We start from the raw sequence: 11,482 nt of genomic DNA, 5'->3' as shown, positions 1-11,482 counted from the left end.
CACTTGAAGACAAATCTGCACTTTGTTTCAGGTCTAGGAAGGGGCCAGGGGTGGGGCTGAAGGAGGGACCAGGGGCAGGGCCAGGGGTGGGGCTGAAGGGGGCCCCATCAGATACACTGTACAGGGCCCCGTGATTTCTATCAGCGGCCCTGCCTGACAACTCTTAGTCAAAAGGCCTGGAAGTGTCCATACTACTGGGCCACCGGAGGTTCAGATGGGCATCCATCCCATACCATGAATGTCTCGAGGCTGCATTGCTTATCCTTTGTATTATCTACATCAGGGGTCTCCAAACTGTGGCCCGGGGGCCACATGTGGCCCTTTGCTTGCTTTTTTCCGGCCCTTGGGCGCTATTTCTCCCACTGACACCAGTAATGGGTTCCTATTCCTCCCTACGATGACCACGACAGGCCACTATTCCTCCTCCTAATACCAAATGTGGTTATATTTACTCCTACTGATGCCAGGGAAGTGTTATGCCGCGTACATTTTTCGGCATGAAAAAAAAACAAAGATTCAGGTAGGGGCGCGCACTGCTACGGCGGTGCAGCGTTCCGTTTTTGGGCTACGCCTCCGTAAATTACTGGAGCTACGATTCATTCACGAAGCTATTCCTTGTGTTCCAACCCTTCCCTTGTTTCTTCCTTGTGTGCGTCTTTACTTCCCCTCTTTTCCAATCTATTCCCAAATCTCCCCCTTTTTTTTGATTCATTCACAAAGCATTTGCTCCGTAATTTGCGGCGGCATTTCGTAAAAGGGGCCGGCGTAAGCGCGCGTAATTTAAATGATCCTGTAGGGGGCGTGGATCATTTAAATTAGGCGCGTTCCCCCGCCGAACGTACTGCGCATGCTCCGTCGGGAAAATTTCCCGACGTGCATTGCGGTAAATGACTTCGCAAGGACGTCATTTGCTTCGACGTGATCGTAAATGGCGTCCAGCGCCATTCACGATCCACTTACGCAAACGATGCAAATTTCAAAAATCGCGACGTGGGAACGACGTCCATACTTACCATTGGCTGCGCCTCCTAATAGCAGGAGCAGCCTTATGACGGAAGCGACGAACGCAAACGACGTAAAACTCGAACGCCGGGCGCGCGTACGTTTGTGAATCGGCGTGAGTATGCAATTTGCATACTCTACGCTGACCACTACGGGAACGCCACCTAGCGGCCAGCGTCAGATTGCACCCTAAGATACGACGGCATAAGAGACTTATTCCAGTCGTATCTTAGGCTACAGTCGGCGTATCTAGCTTTCTAAGTACAGAAAGTTGATACGCCGGCGCTACTTAGCAATTACGGTGCGTATCTATGGATACACAGGCGTAATTGCTTCCAGAATCTAAAGAAGAAATTTTACCGCGCTAAAAAACAATAAATTGCTAACAAAGCTGCAACAACGGAGTGTCATACAAACACAACAATGTAGATAGAAAGGAGGAGATGTTGCGCTAAAATCTTAAAAAATCTAAACCATGAGATTGAGGTATGATAATTGATGAAGCCAGTAAACCCAAATCAATAAGGGACTACAAAAAGGAAGAACTCAGTCCCAATGTGTCCACAATAGTGTAGTTCATATGAGAGTGAACAGATGTTGAGGAGCAAATATGAAAACCACCACCACGAACCAGTAAAAATTGGAGGCTTACCACATGGCAAGCAATATATGCTTGCGGCTGTAAACCCCAGCCAGGGCCTTTAGGCGATCCTCACAGGGGGAGGTGGGAGGGGAAGATGATTCTTGAAGCCTCCAGCGAAAACAAGATTTTTGAACCGTATCACAGAAAAAAGAACACTCAATGGTGAAGTATGTTTGACCAGCACACACATGAGGTATAAAGTGACTTAGAGAACCACCACCACCAGCACCCTATAAGTAGGAGGCTTACCAGAACATGTAGGAACATCAGCGGGTGGCTAAAACCCTAGCCTGGGCCTTTAAACTCCTGGGCTGTGATAGTAGTCCTAAGTATCCTCCGTGTTCTTCTCTCCCGGCGGTGACCAGCGGCCTGTTCCCGGGACTGTCTCTCCGGTAAGTGTGGGTCGGTTTTTCCCCGGTGTCTCGGTCGGTGTGTCTCCGGTAAGACTCTCCGGTAAATCTCGGTCGGTCTCTCTTGTCACAGAAGTAGCTACAACCCGCAGAAGCCTCCACACAGTCCCGATTGGTTGAGACCTCAGTCTGTCAGATTCTCAGGGGGAGCGGCCGGTCTGTGTGGAGGCTTCTGCGGGTTGTAGCGGCTTCTGTGACAAGAGAGACCGACCGAGATTTACCGGAGAGTCTTACCGGAGACACACCGACCGAGACACCGGGGAAAAACCGACCCACACTTACCGGAGAGACAGTCCCGGGAACAGGCCGCTGGTCACCGCCGGGAGAGAAGAACACGGAGGATACTTAGGACTACTATCACAGCCCAGGAGTTTAAAGGCCCAGGCTAGGGTTTTAGCCACCCGCTGATGTTCCTACATGTTCTGGTAAGCCTCCTACTTATAGGGTGCTGGTGGTGGTGGTTCTCTAAGTCACTTTATACCTCATGTGTGTGCTGGTCAAACATACTTCACCATTGAGTGTTCTTTTTTCTGTGATACGGTTCAAAAATCTTGTTTTCGCTGGAGGCTTCAAGAATCATCTTCCCCTCCCACCTCCCCCTGTGAGGATCGCCTAAAGGCCCTGGCTGGGGTTTACAGCCGCAAGCATATATTGCTTGCCATGTGGTAAGCCTCCAATTTACTGGTTCGTGGTGGTGGTTTTCATATTTGCTCCTCAACATCTGTTCACTCTCATATGAACTACACTATTGTGGACACATTGGGACTGAGTTCTTCCTTTTTGTAGTCCCTTATTGATTTGGGTTTACTGGCTTCATCAATTATCATACCTCGATCTCATGGTTTAGATTTTTTAAGATTTTAGCGCAACATCTCCTCCTTTCTATCTTCCTGAATCTACCCCAAAGTTTTTCCAACTTCATCATTACAGTAAAACGGCCTTGCCCACACACCATCGTTTTACGTAAAAAAATGCTCTAGCAAAGCGCGGTGACAGTACAACGGCACCAGAAAGGGGAAGTTCTATTCGGATGGCCAATAAACCGGCCCTTTGTTTAGAAAGTTTGGAGACCCCTGATCTACATGATGGAGGGTCCATTGGGAGGAGCGACACCAACATTTGTTCTGCCGTCAAGATCTCACCAATGGATCCCTTGAGAAGAAATCGGCATGCAGTTTGATTTGGCAGCAGCCAAATGTGACCCGTGGGATTTGGGGGCGGAGTTGTCCTTTAAATTCATATCAGCGCTCGCCCGTGTATCGCCTGTTCCTCGCGTCACTCAATTCCCATGTTTTAGAGGATGGAGCCGGGACAGAGCCTTCTGATTAATGTCCAATAATCCCAATCAGGGGTTAATTCCAGGAACAGTCATTTGTGATTGACAATTAATTTTCTTTAAAAGCCGAGGTCTGGAACTTGGAGAGCAGAATTGCCACGGGGCTGCTTTGAATTACGGCTTCGGATCCGCTTTATGAAAGACGAGAGATTGGAAAGCGTGACATAAATTACGCCTGCGACTCTCCGTATGAGAAACTTCAGGCTGTCATGGCGGCCAATCAGCCAACCAACCGGCTTTGGCTCTCCATTTACAGTATAAGGCCTTTAAAGGACCATATTTAAAGTAGACCTCTGCTTAGTCATAGATAGATAGATAGATAGATAGATAGATATATAGAGAGAGATAGATAGATAGATAGATAGAGATAGGTAGATAAAGATAGATAGATAGATAGACAGATAGATAGATAGATAGATAGATAGATAGATAGATAGATAGATAGATCGATAGATAGATAGATAGACTGGAATTCTCTCTACTGCTGAACCCAGGGCTGGTGCAAGGATTTTGGACACCCTAGGCAAAACCTAATTTTGCTGCCCTCCTGGCTCCCCCTTGACTCCACCCCCTTTTCCCTGCCCATGTAAACCCCACCTTTTTAATTAAGTGCCCATCAAATGCAGCCTCACCAGCGCCCATCAAATGCAGCCTCACCAGTGCCCATCAATGCAACCTAACCTGCACCCATCAAATGCAGCCTCACCATGCAGTGCCCATCAAATGCAGCCTCACCAGCCCCCATCAATGAATGTTTGCTTGCTTCCATTCATCTGGGAGTCAGGACACAGACACAGTCCTCCGCCTCTAAAACTATGTGCGGATAGAGCAGCGGCTGCCTGCTGATGCTGAGACTTAGATGCTTGCTTCAGAGAGAAGAGAGAAGGAACACCAGTGGCCAGACCCCTTAGGCACCCTAGTGGCCAGACACTCCCTCCACTCCAATCCTACAGTACAACCCTCAGGGGTTGTACTGTACTCTCCCTTCCCTCCACCCCAACCCTTCCCCTACTGGGAAACCCTCAGGGGTTGTACTGTACTCTGCCCTCCCTCCACCCCAACCCTACAGTACAACTACTCAGGGGTTGTACTCCCCCTCCCTTAGCCTTAACCCTACAGGAAAACCCTCAGGGTTCGTACTATGCACCCCCTCCCTCCACTCCAACCCTACATCCCCCGTTTCTCCACCCCAACCCTTCCTCTACTGGGAAACCCTCAGGGGTTCTACTGTACTCCCCCCTCCCTCCACCCCAACACTACAGTACAACATCTCAGGGGTTGTACTGTACTCCCCCTCCATTAGCGTCGCCCCTACAGGCAAACCCTCAGGCCGCGTACACACGGTCGAATAAAACCGATGAGAATGGACGGAGGTTCAGTTTCATCGGTCCAAACCGACGGTGTGTATAGCCCATCAGTCCTTCGGTCCAAAATTTTAAAACATGCTTCAAAAGTGGCAGTATCGTAGCCAATGAGGTTTATCCGAGGCGCGATAATTGCTAATTGAAAACTTTTCCCAATACCCCGCCGTGCCTGCTTGCAATATAGCTGGCACTGGCAATTTTTGACAGTCTCTACGAAAAAATAAAAAAATAAAAATCGAACCGATGGACCGCTGACCGATCGGTCCAAACCGATGGTTAGTACAGAAAAGCATGCTCAGAATCAGGTCGACACATGCTTAGAAGCATTGAACTTTGTTTTATTCAGCACGTCGTGTGTTTGACGTCACCGCGTTCTGACCCGATCGGTTTTTGGAACGATGGTGTGTACGCACATCAGACCATCAGGCCACTTCAGCGGTGAACCGATGGAAATGGCCCGTTGGACCATTCTCATCGGTTTGGAACGACCGTGTGTACGCGGCCTCAGGGTTTGTACTATGCACCCCCCTCCCTTCACTCCAACTCTACAGTACAACCCTCAGGGGTTGTACTGTACTCCCCTATTCCTCCATCCCAATCCTTCCCCTACTGGGAAACCCTCAGGGGTTGTACTCTACTCTCCCATCCCTCCACCCCAACTCTACAGTAGAATATATCAGGGGTTGTACTCTACTCCTCTTCCCTTAGTCTCAACCTTTCAGGGCTACCCTCAGGGGTTGTACTGTACTCCCCTATTCCTTCATCCCAATCCTTCCCCTACTGGTAAATCCTCAGGGGTTGTACTGTACTCTCCCATCCCTCCACCCCAACTTAGCCTCAACCTTTCAGGGCTACCCTCAGGGGTTGTACTGTATGTTCCCCTTCCTCCAACCCTAGAGTAAAACCTTCAGGGGTTGTACTGTACTCCCCTATTCCTCCATCCCAATCCTTCCCCTACTGGGAAATCCTCAGGGGTTGTGCTGTACTCTCCCATCTAGGGTTGCCACCTCATCCCTTTAAAACAGAACACATATGAATTACACAGGTTCTGAGGCTAATTTAATTTAGATAAGGCTCCACTTGAGTTCAATTACCACCTTAATCAGCCACAGAACCTGTGTAATTCATATGTGTTCTGTTTTAAAGGGATGAGGTGGCAACCCTACTCCCATCCCTCCACCCCAACTCTACAGTAGAATATCTCAGGGGTTGTACTCTACCCCCCTTCCCTTAGCCTCAACCCTTTCAGGGCTACCCTCATGGGTTGTACTGTATTTCCCCCTTCCTCCAACCCTAGAGTAAAACCCTCAGGGGCTGCAATGTGCTCCCTTTGCCTCCACCCCAATCATACTCCCCCCTTCCTTTAGCCTCGACCCTTCAGGGCACCCCTCATGGGATTGTACTGTACTCCTCTTTCCTCCAACCCTACAGGACAACCCTCAAGGATTATACAGTACTCACCCCTTCCTCCATTCCAACCCTACAGTACTGTATTTGCTCCTTCCTCCACCCCAACCCTAGAGTAGGACCCTTATGGATTGTACTGCCCCCCCCCATTCATTGAACTCCAACTCTGCAGTGCAACCCCCAGGGCTTCATTGCCCCCTCAGTTGACCCATATATCATGAAGTTGGGGGGGGGGGTGGCTGCCATTCTTATGTAACAACCCACAATGAAGGAGCCCATATCTTACAACCCACATGGACTTATCGGAAGTTTAATACATCTGTCCCGAGCTCTATATTTTCTTAGAATACATTTTGTGACTCACGGATTTAATGCGGACTTGTCAGCGCATCTCTCTTTGTCTCCTCAGAGCTCTTCTGAAAACGGGGATCACTGATAGAACTTTCCGGGAATAATACAGCTATTAACGCCGCGAATCCCATTGATTTAAATGGCAACTAAGTTATTATAATCAACTAATTACAGACGAAGGCTTCACTTCTTTCCATCTGGCCCGTGGTAGTGTGTGATTAAACTGGAATTATGCTCCAGGATTTACGTTCAATAGCCCACTATTATTCTTTAAGTTCTTCCAATCAGGCCTTTCACTCCGATCTGCTGAGAGAAATATAGAATGTTGGTTATAGTTCCGGAACAATATAAAAGGTTTAATATGTTTTCCCATTGTAATCATAGAGAACAATGGACGGCGGCGTGTGAGGTGACATTATCTTCCCGGCAAGGTGCGCGAGATTAAGGCGCTAATTAGATACGCGAGTCAAGCTTTCAGGAAGAATGTATTGTGAATGAGAAGTATATTTATACCCAATCACTAAAATCTCATAGAAGCTTTAATATGATGAATGCCATTTAAAAATACGTTTACATTTATTATATTTTTTATATAAGAAAATCTGCAACTTTCATTAAAAATAATCCCTGATGATCCATGGAGCACTTCTGTTATGGGGTGACAATGGTCTGTCCCCCCCCATTGGGCTGTCACCCCTTGTCCCTGTCCTTTCCCCTCGCCCCTGTCCTTTCCCCTCGCCCCTGTCCTTTCCCCTCGCCCCGGTCCTTTCCCCTCGCCCCTGTCCTTTCCCCTCGCCCCGGTCCTTTCCCCTCGCCCCTATCCTTTCCCCTCGCCCCTGTCCTTTCCCCTCGCCCCTTTTCTTTTCCCCTCGCCCCTATCCTTTCCCCTCGCCCCTGTCCTTTCCCCTCGCCCCTGTCCTTTCCCCTCACCCCTGTCCTTTCCCCTCGCCCCTATCCTTTTTCCCTTGCCCCTATCCTTTCCCCTCGGCCCTGTCCTTTTCCCTCGTCCCTGCCCTTTCCCCTCGTCCCTATCCTTTCCCCTTGTTTCTGCCCTTTCCCCTCGCCCCTGGCATTTCCCCTCGCCCCTATCCTTTCCCCTCGCCCCTGTCCTTTCCCCTTGCCCCTGTCCTTTCCTCTCGTCCCTGCCCTTTCCCCTCATCCCTATCCTTTCCCCTTGTTTCTTCCCTTTTCCCTCGCCCCTATCCTTTCCCCTCGCCCCTATCCTTTCCCCTCGCCCCTATCCTTTCCCCTCGCCCCTGTCCTTTCCCCTCGCCCCTGTCCTTTCCCCTCGCCCCTATCCTTTCCCCTCGCCCCTGTCCTTTCCCCTCGCCCCTATCCTTTCCCCTCAGCCCTGTCCTTTCCCCTCGCCCCTGTCCTTTCCCCTCGTCCCTATCCTTTCCCCTCGCCCCTGTCCTTTCCCCTCGCCCCTATCCTTTCCCCTCGCTCCTGTCCTTTCACCCCTCGCCCCTATCCTTTCCCCTCAGCCCTGTCCTTTCCCCTCGCCCCTGTCCTTTCCCCTCGCCCCTGTCCTTTCCCCTCGCCCCTGTCCTTTCCCCTCGCTCCTGTCCTTTCACCCCTCGCCCCTATCCTTTCTCCTCGCCCCTATCCTTTCCACTCGCCCCTGTCCTTTCCCCTCGCCCCTATCCTTTCCCCTTGCCCCTGTCCTTTCCCCTCATCCCTGCCCTTTCCCCTCGTCCCTGGCCTTTCCCCTTACCCCTATCCTTTCCCCTTGCCCCTGTCCTTTCCCCTCGTCTCTGCCCTTTCGCCTTGTCCTGCCTTTTCCCCTTCGTTCTGTCCTTTCCCTACATTCTGTCCTTTCCCTACGTTCTGTCCTTTCCCTTCATTCTGTCCTTTCCATTCATCCCGTTCTTTCCCCTCATACCTGCCCATCCCTTTGTTCTGTCCTTTCTCTTCATTCTGTCCTTTCCCTTCATCCTGCCCTTTCCGTTTGTTCTGTCCTTTCCCTTCGTCCTACCCTTTCCCTTCGTTCTGTCCTTTCCCATCTTTCCTGTCCTTTCCCTTCGTTCTGTCCTTTCCCATAGTTCCTGTCCTTTCCCCTTATACCTGCCCTTCTCTTTGTCCTGTCCTTTCCCTTTGTCCCTGGCCTTTCGCCTTGTAAATGCCTTTTCCCTTTGTCCTGTCCTTTCCCTTCATCCTGTTCTTTCACTTCGTCCCTGTCCTTTCCCCTCGTAAATGCCCTTTCCCCTCGTCCTGCTATTTCCTTTTGTCTCCGTCCTTTCCCCCCATACCTGCTCTTTCCCCTTGTCCTGTCCTTTTCCCCCTCGTCTCTGTCCTTTCCCTTCGTACTTGCCCATTGACCTCATCCTGACCTTTCTCTTTGAGTCTGTCCTTTCCCCTAATCCTGCCATTTTCCCTCGTCCTGTCTTTTCTCTTTGTTCCTGCTCTTTCTCCCTTGTAGTGGGGCTGCACTGAAAGGGCTAAATGCACATTTCGGTCTGGAGGGGGGGGGGGGGGGGGTGCACAAAAAACTCTTATGATTCTCTACTCCCTGGCATCAGGGCCGCTGTAAAGGCAGTACAGCCAGCCCACCTATACTGGGCCCAGGTCCAATTTGTTCAATAGTGGGGGGGCCCTGCAGGGTGAGGGGCTATGACCGAGGGACCGCCCCCTGGGCGGGGCTGTTCAACTCTGTTAAAGTTACATGTTTTAAAATAACTAACATGTCTGCCTAGTCCTCTCCTAATAGACAGAACACAGCACAGTGGCTGCGTTTGATGGGCACAGTGGCTGCGTTTGATGGGCACAGTGGCTGCGTTTGATGGGCACAGTGGCTGCGTTTGATGGGCACAGTGGTTGCGTTTGATGGGCACAGTGGTTGCGTTTGATGGCACAGTGGCTGTGTTTGATGGGCACGGTGGTTGCGTTTGATGGGCACAGTGGTTGCGTTTGATGGCACAGTGGCTGCGTTTGATGGCACAGTGGTTGCGTTTGATGGCACAGTGGCTGCGTTTGATGGCACAGTGGCTGTGTTTGATGGGCACGGTGGTTGCGTTTGATGGGCACAGTGGTTGCGTTTGATGGCACAGTGGCTGCGTTTGATGGCACAGTGGTTGTGTTTGATGGCACAGTGGCTGCGTTTGATGGCACAGTGGCTGCGTTTGATGGCACAGTGGCTGTGTTTGATGGGCACGGTGGTTGCGTTTGATGGGCACAGTGGTTGCGTTTGATGGCACAGTGGCTGCGTTTGATGGCACAGTGGCTGCATTTGATGGGCACAGTGGCTGTGTTTGATGGGCACAGTGGCTGCGTTTGATGGCACAGTGGCTGCGTTTGATGGACACAGTGGCTGCGTTTGATGGAGTTTGATGGGCACAGTGGTTGCGTTTGATGGGCACAGTGGCTGCATTTGATGGGCACAGTGGCTGTGTTTGATGGGCACAGTGGCTGCGTTTGATGGCACAGTGGCTGCATTTGATGGGCACAGTGGTTGCGTTTGATGGGCACAGTGGTTGCGTTTGATGGGCACAGTGGCTGTGTTTGATGGGCACAGTGGCTGCATTTGATGGCACAGTGGCTGCATTTGATGGGCACAGTGGCTGCGTTTGATGACACAGTGGCTGCGTTTGATGGGCACAGTGGTTGCGTTTGATGGGCACAGTGGCTGCAATTGATGTTTTTCTTTTTCAGTTTGTTTGCGCCCCAAAAATGTTGAGCACCAGTCGCCCCTGATAGAAGTTCTATAGACGTTTGGCGTTCTTCCAGCCAGATGCCGGTATGTGGAGCTCTTTGTCTTGCGGTGTCACCCGGTGATGGACAATGGCGATGTTCCGCTCTCCATAGAACATTCCGATAACGAAGTGCCCGGCTCCGGCTGTGCGGGTGATTTGATTTTCCTCCTTTGCTGACCACGAGGTATTACAAGTGACAGGTTATTGTGATGCATTTCTTCTCCACTCACCTGATAACTGGAAATGGAAACCATAAAATTTTCCCTCGCAGAATCTTCCCAAATTTACTGTTCACCTCGCCAATAAATCTTCCGCTGCTTTCTGAGGGACGCAAGTTTTTCTACAACAGAGAAAGAGAAGAATTACACTCCTCACAGCTCGTCAACTTTTATTCTTCAATCCCTTAAAGGTCCATAAAGGGCGCACGGGCGCTGCCCCTCTCTCCTGACACCCCTCCATCACCATAGATCGAGTCATGCATTGGACGGGGGATTTTTTGGAAGCACCTGATTGGAGCCGTAGGCTCTAATAAGTGTCCAAAAAGGTGAACAGCGGGTGCCATGCTGGGCGCTCGCAGTTCACTCAGCGTTGTGTTAGGGAAGCAAATGAATCGCTTTCCTAACATTGAACCGCCTCTCAGCCAATCGGGTGCTCTGGTCTGTTACCTGTCACCTGATTGGCTAAAACAACAGGCGCTGTGATTGCAGAGGATGGGAGAAGACATCGAGGGGCGTGTCCCGCTGCCCCACAGAGACAGGTAAGTGTCGGGCAGGCGGGAAATGCACACTGGCAGAATTGAATGGGCACAGTAGCAGTTTATGGGCACACTGGCAGCAATTGGTGGGCACAGTAGCAGCAATTGATGGGCACACTGGCAACAGTTGATGGGCACATTAGTGGCAGTTGATGGGCACATTAGTGGCAATTGATGGGCACACTGGCAGCAATTGATGGGCACAGTAGCTGCGTTTGATGGGACAGTGGCAGCAATTGATGGGCACAGTGGGTGCATTTGATGGGCATAGTGGTTGCGTTTAATGGGCATAGTGGCTGTGTTTGATGGGCACAGTTTTTTTTTCAGTTTGTTTGCTCCCCCAAAAAATTTGAGCACCAGCCGCCACTGGGTAAATTGAGAAGGGGAGGTAGCCATCCGGGGCCCTGGGGACCTCTGGGCCCTTTAATAAAAACAAACAAAAAAAAAATATATATAAAAAAATATATAAAAAAAAGGGTTTCCATGCGGGGCCCTGGGGACCTCCGGGCCCCTTACAGGTGTACTG

General features: G+C 50.6%; 1 non-coding gene across 1 annotated transcript; it reads left to right on the top strand.

Annotated features, from left to right (window-relative positions):
- The first annotated feature begins 4,833 nt into the window (after positions 1-4,833).
- Positions 4,834-4,974, top strand: LOC120916627. Its single transcript, XR_005744040.1, has one exon. It is a non-coding gene; the product is annotated as a U4 spliceosomal RNA (small nuclear RNA).
- Positions 4,975-11,482: the final 6,508 nt, after the last annotated feature.

Source organism: Rana temporaria, chromosome 10, assembly GCF_905171775.1.
Source record: "Rana temporaria chromosome 10, aRanTem1.1, whole genome shotgun sequence".
NCBI lineage: Eukaryota > Metazoa > Chordata > Amphibia > Anura > Ranidae > Rana > Rana temporaria.
This window is presented reverse-complemented; position numbering and strand designations above follow the sequence as displayed.